General features: G+C 50.2%; 1 protein-coding gene across 1 annotated transcript in view; it reads left to right on the top strand.

Moving 5' to 3' along the window:
* IARS1 (isoleucyl-tRNA synthetase 1) overlaps nt 1–14,825 on the top strand; it is a 513,623-nt gene that overhangs the window by 65,823 nt on the left and 432,975 nt on the right. The gene's annotated exons all lie outside the window — the stretch shown is intronic.

The following is a 14,825-nucleotide window of genomic DNA, read 5'->3' as shown; positions in this document are numbered from 1 at the left end:
GACGTTTCCCTGTGGAAACCTTATGTACCCTGCTGCAGAAAAGAAGAGTTATGGTAGACTTACCTTTTGTTAACTCTCTTTCTGCAAAGTACATAGGGTCCACAGGGCGCCCTGAGGCACCTGGCCTCTCGGGGTTTGTATGGCATTGACCTCGGGTTCCTTCTCCTGTCGGTGAGAATGTGTTCTTATGTGTCTGACATCTGCCTTCTCTTCTTCCTGCTTGCTGCATTGGACTAGTTACCAAAACGGAGTTCCCAGTGCCTGGAGGCGGGGTTATAGAGGAGGGAAGCTATGCATCCTGGGACAGCTAAAGCTTTAACTGTTTGGTGCCCGGATGCCTCATCCACCACTGCACCCCAATGTTACCCTGTGGACCCTATGTACTTCGCAGAGAGTTAAAGGTAAGTCTACTATAACTCTTCTTTTTATCTTTTTTTCTCTGACGTCCTAAGTGGATGCTGGGGACTCCGTCAGGACCATGGGGATTAGCGGCTCCGCAGGAGACAGGGCACAAAAATAAAAGCTTTAGGACTAGTTGGTGGTGTGCACTGGCTCCTCCCCCTATGACCCTCCTCCAAGCCTCAGTTAGGTTTTTGTGCCCGGCCGAGAAGGGTGCAATCTAGGTGGCTCTCCTGAGCTGCTTAGAATAAAAGTATAGACTTAGGTTTTTTTATTTTCAGTGAGTCCTGCTGGCAACAGGCTCACTGCATCGAGGGACTTAGGGGAGAAGAAGTGAACTCACCTGCGTGCAGAGTGGATTGGGCTTCTTGGCTACTGGACATTAGCTCCAGAGGGACGATTACAGGCCCAGCCATGGATGGGTCCCGGAGCCGCGCCGCCGGCCCCTTTACAGAGCCAGAAGAGTGAAGAGGTCCAGAAATCGGCGGCAGAAGGCATCTTGTCTTCAAGAAAGGTAGCGCACAGCACCGCAGCTGTGCGCCATTGCTCTCAGCACACTTCACACTCCGGTCACTGAGGGTGCAGGGCACTGGGGGGGGGCGCCCTGAGACACAATGAAAACACTATTTATGGTAAAAAATACATCACATATAGCTCCTGGGCTATATGGATGTATTTAACCCCTGCCATTTTACCTCATAAAAAGCGGGAGAAAGGCCGCCGTGAAGGGGGCGGAGCCTATCTCCTCAGCACACAAGCGCCATTTTCCCTCACAGCTCCGCTGGAAGGACGTCTCCCTGACTCTCCCCTGCAGTCCTGCACTACAGAAACAGGGTAAAAAAGAGAGGGGGGGGCACTAATTTGGCATATAAATATATACAGCAGCTATAAGGGAGAAACACTTATTTATAAGGTTGTCCCTATACATATATAGCGCTCTGGTGTGTGCTGGCAAACTCTCCCTCTGTCTCCCCAAAGGGCTAGTGGGGTCCTGTCCTCTATCAGAGCATTCCCTGTGTGTGTGCTGTGTGTCGGTACGCGTGTCGACATGTATGAGGAGGAAAATGGTGTGGAGGCGGAGCAATTGCCTGTATTAGTGATGTCACCCCCTAGGGAGTCGACACCTGACTGGATGGTCTTATTTAAGGAATTACATGATAGTGTCAGCACTTTACAAAAAACTGTTGACGACATGAGACAGCCGGCAAATCAGTTAGTGCCTGTCCAGGCGTCTCAAACACCGTCAGGGGCTCTAAAGCGCCCATTACCTCAGTCGGTCGACACAGACACGGACACTGACTCCAGTGTCGACGGTGAAGAAACAAACGTATTTTCCAGTAGGGCCACACGTTACATGATCATGGCAATGAAGGAGGCTTTGCATATTTCTGATACTACAAGTACCACAAAAAAGGGTATTATGTGGGGTGTGAAAAAACTACCCGTAGTTTTTTCCTGAATCAGAAGAATTAAATGAGGTATGTGATGAAGCGTGGGTCTCCTCCGATAAAAAATTGCTGATATCTAAGAAATTATTGGCATTATACCCTTTCCCGCCAGAAGTTAGGGCGCGTTGGGAAACATCCCCTAGGGTGGATAAGGCACTCACACGCTTATCAAAACAAGTGGCGTTACCGTCTCCTGATACGGCCGCCCTCAAGGAGCCAGTTGATAGGAAGCTGGAAAATGTCCTAAAAAGTATATACACACATACTGGTGTTATACTGCGACCAGCGATTGCCTCAGCCTGGATGTGCAGCGCTGGGGTGGCGTGGTCGGAGTCCCTGACTGAAAATATTGATACCCTGGACAGGGACAATATTTTATTGACTATAGAGCGTTTAAAAGATGCGTTTCTATATATGCGTGATGCACAGAGGGATATTTGCACCCTGGCATCAAGAGTAAGTGCGATGTCCATTTCTGCCAGAAGATGTTTATGGACACGACAGTGGTCAGGTGATGCGGATTCCAAACGGCATATGGAAGTATTGCCGTATAAAGGGGAGGAGTTATTTGGGGTCGGTCTTTCGGACCTGGTGGCCACGGCAACAGCTGGAAAATCCACCTTTTTACCCCAACTCACCTCTCAGCAGAAAAAGACACCGTCTTTTCAGCCTCAGTCCTTTCGTCCCCATAAGGGCAATCGGGCAAAAGGCCAGTCATATCTGCCCCGGGGTAGAGGAAAGGGAAAAAGACTGCAGCAGACAGCCTCTTCCCAGGAACAGAAGCCCTCCACCGCTTCTGCCAAGTCCTCAGCATGACGCTGGGGCCTTACAAGCGGACTCAGGTGCGGTGGGGGGTCGTCTCAAGAGTTTCAGCGCGCAGTGGGCTCACTCGCAAGTGGACCCCTGGATCCTACAGGTAGTATCCCAGGGGTACAGATTGGAATTCGAGACGTCTCCCCCTCGCAGGTTCCTGAAGTCTGCTTTACCAACGTCTCCCTCCGACAGGGAGGCAGTATTGGAAGCAATTCACAAGCTGTATTCCCAGCAGGTGATAATCAAAGTACCCCTCCTACAACAGGGAAAGGGGTATTATTCCACACTATTTGTGGTACCGAAGCCAGACGGCTCGGTGAGACCTATTCTAAATCTGAAATCTTTGAACACTTACATACAAAGGTTCAAATTCAAGATGGAGTCACTCAGAGCAGTGATAGCGAACCTGGAAGAAGGGGACTATATGGTGTCCCTGGACATCAAGGATGCTTACCTTCATGTCCCAATTTGCCCTTCTCACCAAGGGTACCTCAGGTTCGTAGTACAGAACTGTCATTATCAGTTTCAGACGCTGCCGTTTGGATTGTCCACGGCACCCCGGGTCTTTACCAAGGTAATGGCCGAAATGATGATTCTTCTTCGAAGAAAAGGCGTCTTAATTATCCCTTACTTGGACGATCTCCTGATAAGGGCAAAGTCCAGGGAACAGTTGGAGGTCGGAGTAGCACTATCTCGGGTACTGCTACAACAGCACGGGTGGATTCTAAATATTCCAAAATCGCAGCTGATCCCGACGACACGTCTGCTGTTCCTAGGGATGATTCTGGACACAGTCCAGAAAAAGGTGTTTCTCCCGGAGGAGAAAGCCAGGGAGTTATCCGAGCTAGTCAGGAACCTCCTAAAACCAGGAAAAGTGTCAGTGCATCATTGCACAAGGGTCCTGGGAAAAATGGTGGCTTCTTACGAAGCGATTCCATTCGGCAGATTTCACGCAAGAACTTTTCAGTGGGATCTGCTGGAAAAATGGTCCGGATCGCATCTTCAGATGCATCAGCGGATAACCCTGTCTCCGAGGACAAGGGTGTCTCTTCTGTGGTGGCTGCAGAGTGCTCATCTACTAGAGGGCCGCAGATTCGGCATTCAGGATTGGATCCTGGTGACCACGGATGCCAGCCTGAGAGGCTGGGGAGCAGTCACACAGGGAAGAAATTTCCAGGGAACGTGGTCAAGTCTAGAGACTTCTCTCCACATAAATATACTGGAGCTAAGGGCAATTTACAATGCTCTATGCCTAGCAAGACCTCTGCTTCAAGGTCAGCCGGTGCTGATCCAGTCGGACAACATCACGGCAGTCGCCCACGTAAACAGACAGGGCGGCACAAGAAGCAGGAGGGCAATGGCAGAAGCTGCAAGGATTCTTCGCTGGGCGGAAAATCATGTGATAGCACTGTCAGCAGTGTTCATTCCGGGAGTGGACAACTGGGAAGCAGACTTCCTCAGCAGGCACGACCTCCACCCGGGAGAGTGGGCACTTCACACGGAAGTCTTCCACATGATTGTGAACCATTGGGAAAAACCAAAGGTGGACATGATGGCGTCCCGCCTCAACAAAAAACTGGACAGGTATTGCGCCAGGTCAAGGGACCCTCAGGCAATAACTGTGGACGCTCTGGTAACACCGTGGGTGTACCAGTCAGTGTATGTGTTCCCTCCTCTTCCTCTCATACCCAAGGTACTGAGAATTATAAGACGGAGAGGAGTAAGAACTATACTCGTGGCTCCGGATTGGCCAAGGAGGACTTGGTACCCGGAACTTCAAGAGATGCTCACAGAGGACCCATGGCCTCTGCCGTTAAGAAGGGACTTGCTTCAGCATGGACCCTGTCTGTTCCAAGACTTACCGCGGCTGCGTTTGACGGCATGGCGGTTGAACGCCGAAACTAAGGGAAAAAGGCATTCCGGAAGAGGTCATACCTACCCTGGTCAAAGCCAGGAAGGAGGTGACCGCACAACATTATCACCGCATTTGGCAAAAATATGTTGCGTGGTGTGAGGCCAGGAAGGCCCCCACGGAGGAATTTCAACTCGGTCGATTCCTGCATTTCCTGCAAACAGGAGTGTCTATGGGCCTCAAATTGGGGTCCATTAAGGTTCAAATTTCGGCCCTGTCGATTTTCTTCCAGAAAGAATTGGCTTCAGTTCCTGAAGTCCAGACATTCGTCAAGGGAGTACTGCATATACAACCCCCTTTTGTGGCACCGTGGGATCTCAACGTAGTTCTGGGATTCCTCAAATCACATTGGTTTGAACCGCTCAAATCTGTGGATTTGAAATATCTCACATGGAAAGTGACCATGCTGTTGGCCCTGGCCTCGGCCAGGCGAGTGTCAGAATTGGCGGCTTTGTCTCACAAAAGCCCATATCTGATTTTCCATTCGGACAGGGCAGAACTGCGGACTCGTCCCCAGTTTCTCCCTAAGGTGGGGTCAGCGTTTCACCTGAACCAACCTATTGTGGTGCCTGCGGCTACTAGGGACTTGGAGGACTCCAAGTTGCTAGACGTTGTCAGGGCCCTGAAAATATATATTTCCAGGACGGCTGGAGTCAGGAAAACTGACTCGCTGTTTATCCTGTATGCAACCAACAAGCTGGGTGCTCCTGCTTCTAAGCAGACGATTGCTCGTTGGATTTGTAGTACAATTCAGCTTGCACATTTTGTGGCAGGCCTGCCACAGCCAAAATCTGTAAATGCCCATTCCACAAGGAAGGTGGGCTCATCTTGGGCGGCTGCCCGAGGGGTCTCGGCTTTACAACTTTGCCGAGCTGCTACTTGGTCAGGGGCAAACACGTTTGCAAAATTCTACAAATTTGATACCCTGGCTGAGGAGGACCTGGAGTTCTCTCATTCGGTGCTGCAGAGTCATCCGCACTCTCCCGCCCGTTTGGGAGCTTTGGTATAATCCCCATGGTCCTGACGGAGTCCCCAGCATCCACTTAGGACGTTAGAGAAAATAAGAATTTACTTACCGATAATTCTATTTCTCGTAGTCCGTAGTGGATGCTGGGCGCCCATCCCAAGTGCGGATTGTCTGCAATACTTGTACATAGTTATTGTTACAAAAAAATCGGGTTATTATTGTTGTGAGCCATCTTTTCAGAGGCTCCGCTGTTATCATGCTGTTAACTGGGTTCAGATCACAAGTTGTACAGTGTGATTGGTGTGGCTGGTATGAGTCTTACCCGGGATTCAAAATCTTTCCTTATTGTGTACGCTCGTCCGGGCACAGTATCCTAACTGAGGCTTGGAGGAGGGTCATAGGGGGAGGAGCCAGTGCACACCACCAACTAGTCCTAAAGCTTTTATTTTTGTGCCCTGTCTCCTGCGGAGCCGCTAATCCCCATGGTCCTGACGGAGTCCCCAGCATCCACTACGGACTACGAGAAATAGAATTATCGGTAAGTAAATTCTTATGATTACCTATTGGCCTATTGACTCATGTTTGTACGCAACGGGCGATTATCAGCATACTGCGCCGGTGCTGTGATCGCAATGCGTCAAGGTGCTGCCGCCATCTGCCCTGCTACTGCTGTGTCCAGTCTACGGAACTGTAACCAACCTGCAGCCTCCATGTTCCCGGTCTGTGTACACACCCTGTCCTGTAACACGTCCGAGACGCCCCCGTTACCCCCCCTGTCACCGACGACACTCGCATAGCACGCCCTGTCACCGACGACACTCGAGTAACACGCCCTCTCACGGGCGCCTTGGGGCAGCTGTTTTGTTCCTCTCTCCATAGGGTTACGCTGGGGTATACGCTTCGCAGAAGGACTGGGTACCAATCTGTTAAAGCTTTAGCTCCTCCTCCTATACCCTGCCCCTGACACGCCATTTTTCTTTTTCATCCACTAGGGGTCACTGGAGTACTCTTGGGATATGGACGGCTTTAGCAGAACAGGGCACTGAATATTTAAATGTAGTAACTCTTCTCCCCTCCATATCCCAGAGTACCTCAGTGTTTTTTCTGTGCTCACAGTAGTAACAGGCACGAGTGCTAGCTCTGCAGCCCTTATACTTTAATTTATTTTTTATTTTATTTTTTCTAAACTTTCTTACACATTCCTTCCCCCCCTTACCAAAAGGCGAGGGTCCGGGATAGTGGAAGCTGCTACAAGCAGCTGCTGGCGTGTCGGTCCTCACTAAAAGAGCACCCTCACAGCCAAGAGCAGACTACCTGCAGGAAGGCTGAACGGAGCTTTAAGAAGAAGCCCTGTCATAGCCCTCGCCACAGGCGTCCAGGTATGTTGGGGGACGGGGGCGGTCAGCTCACGCTGCCGCCCCGCTGTGTGGGGAACAGGTTACTGTGCGCGCCAGTGCTCCCTGATAACTGCCACCCGCCGTCGCTGTGTACAGCGTCCCGCCAGAGCTGCCCGCCGTCGCTACACACACGACGCTAACAGCGCCACCCGCTCCCCGGCAACCGCTACGATGTTAGTCCACAGCCGCCACTTCCCGCCGCTATACAGCGCGCTCCCCGGCTCCCTGCACCAGATCTCCGGACACTGTATAACGGTACACGGAGCACAGGGGGGGAGACGAGTCTCCTCACAGCAGCGCGGCTGCAAAGGGGGGGAGATAAAATAGAAAGGCTGCTTTCTTGTGGTATAATTACATACGCTAATAAGCCTATGTTAACAGGGTGGTTGTTTTTTTTTTTTTTTAAACATGTTGGTTACAGGTTATAGACTTTACATAGGGGTTTTAACCTGAACTGTGATTTTTAGTGTAAGCATGGCATGGCGGCCATTTTAACCATGCTTCCTGTTCAATCTTGTTTCTCTTTCAGTTTGGAAGATCCTGCCCTACAACACTACTCCACCGGATGGCGCAGGGGTGTTAGTGGGAATTTGGGATCCGGTTTCATATAGTACTGGCCACGTGCACTGCACTTTGGCTATATATATATATATATATATATAGCGGTTGCCGGGGAGCGGGTGGCGCTGTGAGCGTCGTGTGTGTAGCGGCGGCGGGCAGCTCTGGCGGGACGCTGTACACAGCGACGTCATATATAATATATATATTATATCATAATATATATATTATGATACACCTTAGTAACAATTTTACTGAGTCGTGCAAGTTGTCTGTCTTTGTATATTGTATTGTCTGTCTGCATAATGAGTAAGGCAACGGCAAAAACTAAAAAGCAGTTTCACTGCAAGGTCTGTAAGAGTGTGTTACCGGTTTGTTCTACCACATGTACAGTATGTTTTGTAAATTCAGCTACAAATACAATTTCCACTCCGGTTTCAAAGCCGGTTTCATCCCCGGACCCTCCATGGGCTATGCTAGCAGATGTAATGGCTGGGTTGCAATCAAAATTGGCCGCCGCTCGACAAGAGCGGGAAGCGGCAAGATCTGAGTCTCGGGTGAGACCGCCAGAACTACCGGAGGGGTCTCAGTCTTGCCAAAAGTCTAAGTCCACTTTGAGTAGAAGGGATAATTTTAATTTGTCTTATGATTTACCTGTTTCTGCTATGTTGCATTCTGACGATTCTATGCCAGACCTCACTGCGCAAGAGGAGGGTGAGGAGGGCGAAGTAGACCAGCAGTCAGATAGTGAAGATTTTGACAGCCCAGGAATTGATAATCTCATCAGAGCGGTGCGTCAGTCTCTGAAGTTTACAGAAACTGAGTAGCCTCTGACAAATGATGAAGTCGTCTTTACTAAACGACAGATCTCCAATGGGTTTTCCTGTTTCGGAATCTCTTAATAAGATGTTAGTAGACACACGGAAGAATCTGGATAAACTGTTTTCTATACCTCGCAGATTTAAGTCTAGTTACCCGTTTCCAGACTCTGTGACATGTACATGGGAGAATCCGCCAATGGTGGATTCGTATGTGTCAAAACTTACAAAGAAATTAACCATACCAGTACCAATGGCTACTACGCTTAAAGACCCTTCAGACCGGAAAATAGAAGCTATGCTAAAGTCCATGTATATAGCAGCCGGAGTGTTGCTTAGACCTGGGTTGGTTGGCATTTGCGTAACTAAGGCGCTCATAGTATGGATAACAGAACTCAGGTCTGGCCTACATGACGATCACCTTATACTTCTTGCTGGTCAAATCTGTGAAGCTGCTGATTATCTATGCACAGCTTCTACTGACGTCTGTCAGCTCACTTCTAGCATTTCATCGTCGCTAGTTACGGCACGACGAGCACTCTGGCTGCGGTCTTGGCAAGCGAAGGCAGAGGTTAAGAGAGGTATAGAGACGTTACCTTACGGTGGCGAGAAGTTGTTTGGTCCTGAATTGGACAAATGGATTTCTGAGGCCACGGGAGGGAAGTCTGTTTTCCTACCATTGCCTCCAACGGTACCTAGACGGAAATACTCTGGCCTTGCGTTCAAATCCTTTAGACCTCAGCCCTTTCGAGGCCTTGGTAGAGGAACAGCTACGCCTGGTAGACGAGGTCGTGGTTTTCAACAAACCAACACCAGTCGTCAGGACGCTAAGGTCACCGACAAGCCAGTGGCATGACGGGCTCCAAGCCCATCTCGGATCTTCAATTGTGGGAGCACGCCTTCAGACGTTCCATTTGGCATGGTTCCAGACATCCACAGATGGGTGGATCCGCAATTTAGTGTTAAAAGGTTACAAAATAGAGTTCGACTGTCTCCCGCCACTGCGGTTTTTCAAGACAGGACTGCCTCTGTCGGACGACAAGAGGGCAGTTCTACAAATTGCCATTCAGTCTCTGCTGGATTCAGCAGTTTTGATTCCGGTCCCTGTACAACAACAAGGTCAGGGTTATTATTCCAGTCTGTTTGTGGTACCGAAGCCGGATGGCTCAGTCAGGCCAATATTGAACTTAAAGGGTCTCAATCAGTACGTCACTTACTACAGATTCAAGATGGAATCTCTGCGGTCAGTAATTGCAGGTTTAGAGCCACAGGAATTCATGATTGTGCTAGATCTCAAGGATGTGTACTTACACATTCCGATTTGGCCACCTCATCAGAGTTTTGCGGTACGGCAGAACCATTACCAGTTTCAGGCTCTACCGTTTGGCCTCTCGTCAGCGCCTCGGGTATTCACCAAAGTGATGTCTGTGATGATAGCTCATCTCAGATCCCTGGGAGTGACAATAGTTCCGTATTTAGACGATCTGCTCATCAAAGCTCCGTCTCAACAGATGCTCCTCCAACATGCGTTGCTAACGTACAATGTGCTAGTTCAGCACGGTTGGATTGTCAACTTCAAGAAATCACATCTGATTTCGTCTCAACGACTTCAATTCCTAGGAATGATTCTCGATACGGTAAATCAAAGAATTTACCTACCAGAACAGAAAGTACAGATTATTCGTCATCTGGTACAATAAGTGCTCAAGCCACGCACAGTCTCGGTACATTTGTGCATTCGCCTGTTAGGCACAATGGTGGCAGCTTTCGAATCGCTTCAGTTCGGAAGATTTCACTCGCGTCCTTTTCAACTGGATGTGCTCGCACAGTGGTCGGGCTCGCATCTGCAGATTCACCAGAGGGTGAGGTTGTCTCCAAAGGCCAGAGTATCTCTTTTCTGGTCGCTCAAAGTACACAATCTAACCGCAGGGAAACGGTTCAGCACCTGGAATTGGATAATTCTAACCACGGACGCGAGTCTCAGAGGTTGGGGAGCTGTAGTTCAAAATTGTCAGCTCCAGGGTCTCTGGGCGGATCACGAAAGATTGCTGTCTATAAATGTCCTGGAACTCCGGGCAATTTACAATGCGCTACGACAAGCAGTGCACATGCTCAGTCGGTCGCGTACATCAACAAACAAGGTGGAACGAGAAGCCGCATGGCCATGCGGGAAGTAGCTCGAATCCTCAATTGGGCCGAGCATCACCAAGTGATATTGTCGGCAGTGTTCATTCCGGGAGTGGACAACTGGGAGGCGGATTATCTCAACCGTAGGGATTTTCATCCAGGAGAATGGGCATTAAATCCAGAAGTGTTTCACATGTTGGTCCAGAGGTGGGGTTACCCTCAAGTGGACCTGATGGCATCTCGCCACAATCACCAAACGCCCCAGTATGTGTCCAGAACACGAGATCCAAAGGCAGTGGCGGTGGATGCTCTCACAATCGTGTGGCCGTACAGTCTCGTGTATCTGTTTCCGCTGCTCCCTCTGTTTCTAAAACGGATCAAAAGAGTCTGCCACAGTCATACTAGTGGCGCCTCATTGGCCTCGGAGAGCTTGGTTGTCGGATCTCCGTGGACTACTCGCAGACGATCCTTGGCCGCTCCCACTACGTCTAGACCTGTTACAACAGGGTCCGTTCCTTTACCCCGATTTAGCGCGGCTGCGTTTGACGGGGTGGCTGTTGAGACCGCCGTCTTCAGAAGAGCATTCCAGAATCGGTTATACCAATCATGTTACGTGCTAGGAAGCCAGTTACGGCAGCTCATTGTTACAGAATTTGGCGTGCCTATATAGGTTGGTGTGAAGCTCGGAAGTTTCCGACATGATCTTTCAAGTTATCCCGTCTTTTGTTATTTCTACAGACTGGGTTAGATGGAGGACTGCGTTTATCTACACTAAAGGTGCAGGTATCTGTGTTGTCAATTTACTTTCAATGACGATTGGCTCTATTGCCGTCGGTACACACCTTTCTGCAAGGTGTCCTCAGAGTACAGCCGCCATTGATTCCACCTACAGCGCCATGGGACTTGAATCTGGTTTTAGATTTTTTACAGTCTTCATATTTTGAACCCTTACAACAAGTGGATATTAAGTTTCTCACTTGGAAAACAATTTTCCTCCTAGCCTTAGCTTCGGCAAGGCGTGTTTCAGATTTGGGTGCCTTGTCATGCAAGCCACCGTATTTGGTGTTTCATGATGACAGAGCGGAACTTCGGACAAATCCCGCTTTCTTACCAAAGGTAGTGTCATCTTTTCACATCAATCAACCAATAGTAGTTCCTGTGTTAACGGGAGATTCTGGAACTTTGGATGTGGTACGCGCACTACGCGTTTATGTATCCCGAACGTCTACAGTTCGTAAGACGGATACGTTGTTTGTTTTCTATGATGCTGCCACGATGGGTTGGCCAGCTTCTAAGCAGACCTTATCCAGATGGATAAAACTGACCATACGTCAGGCTTACCTTAATGCTAGGTTACAGCCGCCTACATCAGTAACAGCTCATTCCACACGTTCTGTGGGAACTTCATGGGCAGCTGGTCGTGCAGCTTCTACGACGCAGCTTTGCCATGCGGCTACATGGTCATCAGTGCACACGTTTGTGCGCTTTTACAAGTTTGATACGTTTGCGGCATCTGCATCTAGCTTTGGCCGCCTAGTGTTACAGGTGTCAAACAGCTCTCCCTCCCACGGGGGAAGCTTTGGTACGTCCCAAGAGTACTCCAGTGACCCCTAGTGGATGAAAAAGAAAATAGGATTTTGGTACTTACCAGGTAAATCCTTTTCTTTGAATCCATAGGGGGCACTGGACGCCCACCCAGAGCAGTTTTACCTGGTTTGTGGTAAGTTCAGGGGATCTTATGGTAACACATTCTCACCGACTGGTTTAAATGTTCAGGTTATATCGGTTATAGTGCCAACTGTTTAGTTGTCAGTAACGTTATGTGTCAACTTTATTGTTGTCCGTTATGTTATATGTAATTCTCCATTGTCAACCTCTCTATCGCTCCTGTTCGGTTCAGTAAAAAACACTGAGGTACTCTGGGATATGGAGGGGAGGAGAGTTCTAAATTTAAATATTCAGTGCCCTGTTCCTGCGGGAGCCGTCCATATCCCAAGAGTACTCAGGTGCCCCCTATGGATTCAAAGAAAAGGATTTACCCGGTAAGTCCCAAAATCCTATTTTTTATTTGATGCCGGCAGGAGTCGGTCACCTTTATAACAGGGGCGGCTATTAGTAGCCTCAATCTTTATTTCTTTTTCGGGTTCCATAGGGGGTCCACAGGGAATACCATGGGTGTGTAGGTGGTGGTAAAGGGCCAGACACCAAACAATGAAGCTTTTGGCATCCCTAGATGCTCTGGTACACTCTCTCTCAGCGCCACCCTTCCTCCCCCCCCCATACCCCGCCTCTATGCTCAGGCATCCTCAGTTGCTGCACAGGTTTTTCCAGTGAGGCAGCGCAGCTAGCAGTGCTGACCCCAGGACGCTGGCATCAGGGGGCAGGTAAGATGGGGACCCATATCTTCATAGCGGTCTGCCTCCGGTCCCGGGAAATGGACCGGAGCCGCCAGTGTGGACCTGGTTTGTTTGCTGGACTCCACGAGAACACCAGGGCATAAATTGTACTGGCGCAGGCATTACAAGGCCAGGGTTCCTGGTGGGTAACGCTGGCATAGGGGTGGCTGCTGAGCTGCTCCTACTCCCCTTCTGAGACCAGGGACTGCAAGCAGATCTCCGGGAGGGCGGGGTCCAGTCTTCCTTTATACCTCTCCCTGGAGCCAGGTTCCCGCAGACTCTGCTGAGCGGGTGATTTAGTGCCCATTGCCATATTCTGCATTGTGTGTGCCTCTGTCGGCATATACCGCTCCCTTTCTCTCTCTGCCCTGTCAGCATGTACCTCTCCCTTTCTCTCTGCCCTGTCAGCATATACCTCTCCCTTTCTCTCTGCCCTGTCAGCATATACCGCTCCCTTTCTCTCTCTGCCCTGTCAGCATATACCGCTCCCTTTCTCTCTCTGCCCTGTCAGCATATACCTCTCCCTTTCTCTCTCTGCCCTGTCAGCATATACCGCTCCCTTTCTCTCTCTGCCCTGTCAGCATATACCTCTCCCTTTCTCTCTCTGCCCTGTCAGCATGTACCTCTCCCTTTCTCTCTCTGCCCTGTCAGCATGTACCGCTCCCTTTCTCTCTCTGCCCTGTCAGCATGTACCTCTCCCTTTCTCTCTCTGCCCTGTCAGCATGTACCGCTCCCTTTCTCTCTCTGCCCTGTCAGCATGTACCTCTCCCTTTCTTTCTGCCCTGTCAGCATATACCTCTCCCTTTCTCTCTGCCCTGTCAGCATATACCTCTCCCTTTCTCTCTGCCCTGTCAGCATATACCGCTCCCTTTCTCTCTGCCCTGTCAGCATGTACCGCTCCCTTTCTCTCTGCCCTGTCAGCATGTACCGCTCCCTTTCTCTCTGCCCTGTCAGCATGTACCGCTCCCTTTCTCTCTGCCCTGTCAGCATATACCTCTCCCTTTCTCTCTGCCCTGTCAGCATATACCTCTCCCTTTCTCTCTGCCCTGTCAGCATATACCGCTCCCTTTCTCTCTGCCCTGTCAGCATATACCGCTCCCTTTCTCTCTGCCCTGTCAGCATATACCTCTCCCTTTCTCTCTGCCCTGTCAGCATATACCTCTCCCTTTCTCTCTGCCCTGTCAGCATGTACCTCTCCCTTTCTCTCTGCCCTGTCGGCATGTACCTCTCCCTTTCTCTCTGCCCTGTCGGCATGTACCGCTCCCTTTCTCTCTCTGCCCTGTCGGCATGTACCGCTCCCTTTCTCTCTGCCCTGTCGGCATATACCTCTCCCTTTCTCTCTGCCCTGTCGGCATATACCTCTCCCTTTCTCTCTGCCCTGTCGGCATATACCTCTCCCTTTCTCTCTGCCCTGTCGGCATATACCTCTCCCTTTCTCTCTGCCCTGTCGGCATATACCTCTCCCTTTCTCTCTGCCCTGTCGGCATATACCTCTCCCTTTCTCTCTGCCCTGTCGGCATGTACCGCTCCCTTTCTCTCTCTGCCCTGTCGGCATGTACCGCTCCCTTTCTCTCTCTGCCCTGTCGGCATGTACCGCTCCCTTTCTCTCTCTGCCCTGTCGGCATGTACCGCTCCCTTTCTCTGCCCTGTCGGCATGTACCGCTCCCTTTCTCTCTCTGCCCTGTCAGCATGTACCGCTCCCTTTCTCGCTCTGCCCTGTCAGCATGTACCGCTCCCTTTCTCTCTCTGCCCTGTGATAAAGCTAAATATTTATCGTATATAATACCCTTTGAGGTCTAAGAACACTGTACGCTATTTATGTATGAAGTACCGTAAGGGTACGCTAGTTGCGTAACAATCGCTTTGCCGTGATCGAGACGCTCAAGCGTCACGTTCACTCACGGCCAAGAGATCACAGGCAGGCACGTTATTGGCTGTTGACTAAAGTAATGATTCGCTATAGCGTAGCGAACGCTCGGGACCACGAGGA

This window comes from Pseudophryne corroboree, chromosome 9 (genome assembly GCF_028390025.1).
Source record: "Pseudophryne corroboree isolate aPseCor3 chromosome 9, aPseCor3.hap2, whole genome shotgun sequence".
Classification (NCBI taxonomy): Eukaryota; Metazoa; Chordata; class Amphibia; order Anura; family Myobatrachidae; genus Pseudophryne; species Pseudophryne corroboree.
The sequence above is the reverse complement of the archived record's forward strand: the minus strand, read 5'-3'. Positions and strand labels throughout refer to the sequence as shown.